The following is an 852-nucleotide window of genomic DNA, read 5'->3' as shown; positions in this document are numbered from 1 at the left end:
TAAAACACTGAGCACTCCACAACTCTTAGGGAAATATCTATTAACTTCACCAGTCTTAGGACTCGGTGTCTGCTCCCATCACTACCTTTTACTCCACCCACAGACACTGCCTTAAGTTAGCACTTTGGCTTTACTGGCTACTTTCCAGGGTCTTTATGAAACCTCATTCTGCCTTGGATGTTTTTGTTTATTTTCCTGTTTGCCCAGGATGCAATCATGCCTCTTGTCGTCCTTTTCAACAAAGAAAAGATAATTTGCTGTCTATTTAAACTGAAACTTTCACTTCTAAATGCTGACTGGGAAACTTAGGTGTTTGTGACTTCACATGAGTAGTTTATGTACTGAGATATATGAACTATATCATGTCATATACAAATAAAGATATTTTGACTGGTGTATTTCCTATATATTTCCTTCTTTTGCCATACTACTCTAGCTAAGACTCTAAGTATAAGCCTGAAAAAGTAGACACCTTAGGCTCACCCTTGATGTAAAGCAAAATGCTCTTAGTGTTTCCCCAGAGGGACATCAGAGAAATAAAAAAAAGAAAGAAAGAAAGAAAGAAAGAAAGAAAGAAAGAAAGAAAGAAAGAAAGAAAGAAAGAAATGATTAAAACTGTCCAGGGCCTAAAAATGGAAATAGAAGCAATAAAGAAAACACAACCTGAGGCAATCCTGAAGATGGAAAACCTAAGAAAGAAAGCAGGAACTACAGACACAAGCATCAATAACAAAATAAAAGAGATGGAAGAAAGAATCTCAGGTGTAGAAGATATAATTGAAGAAATGGATACATTAGTCAAAGAAAATGTTAAATCTAAAATGTTCCTGACATAAAACATCCAAGAAATCT

Source organism: Psammomys obesus, unplaced genomic scaffold, assembly GCF_907164565.1.
Source record: "Psammomys obesus unplaced genomic scaffold, mPsaObe1.curated_primary_1811, whole genome shotgun sequence".
Taxonomy (NCBI): Eukaryota; Metazoa; Chordata; class Mammalia; order Rodentia; family Muridae; genus Psammomys; species Psammomys obesus.
The sequence above is the reverse complement of the archived record's forward strand: the minus strand, read 5'-3'. Positions refer to the sequence as shown.